The following is a 690-nucleotide window of genomic DNA, read 5'->3' on the forward strand; positions in this document are numbered from 1 at the left end:
TGGTCGGCTGCGACGGCTGAACGAGCTGCAACGTCGGCAGGTTGGGCAACGGCGAGTGCGTGAGGACTTGGGTCTTGTCTCGGTTGAGCTTGAATTCCGAGAGGCTGCAGAAGTGGTCTACGAGCGCGACTCATGCCCACCGGTACAGTATCAGCTGTGCCCATCACTGACGATTCGATAAAACTTGCTCCATATGGTGCATATCACCCAGTATAATTTATCTCCCTCGATTCATCCTTCCGGTATGCTCCCACGGTGTTGGGTCGCGTCGGGCAGCAAGCCTGGCAGATGCTACGCTACCTCACGCTTCGGACGCGCTGGAATCAACGATGTCGCAAGATGCACGCTCCCGACGACACGCTGCCAGAACACGTTTATCCCGTACGTCACTTTGGACTGTAGCTCGCACCCGACGACTGTACCTCGTACGCGCATCCGATGACGGACGGCATGACAATGTACTGCCGGACGATGGACTCCAGCATGTTGAAGATCTGTTGGCCAACGACGTTCAACACACATCTAGTACGTAGGTCTTAGTAGGTGGAGTCTTTAGTCTGTGTAAAGATTTCAAGAAAAAAAGAAAAAAAAAGAAAAAAAAACGCGTCATGCGACCTTGTCGTAGTGGTCGCCGGGCATAGGGAGCGCCAGTGTTCCTGTGTTTCTAGCGCTACTTGGGACCTTAACCCG

Source organism: Saprolegnia diclina (assembly GCF_000281045.1).
Source record: "Saprolegnia diclina VS20 unplaced genomic scaffold supercont1.159, whole genome shotgun sequence".
NCBI classification, from domain to species: domain Eukaryota; phylum Oomycota; class Saprolegniomycetes; order Saprolegniales; family Saprolegniaceae; genus Saprolegnia; species Saprolegnia diclina.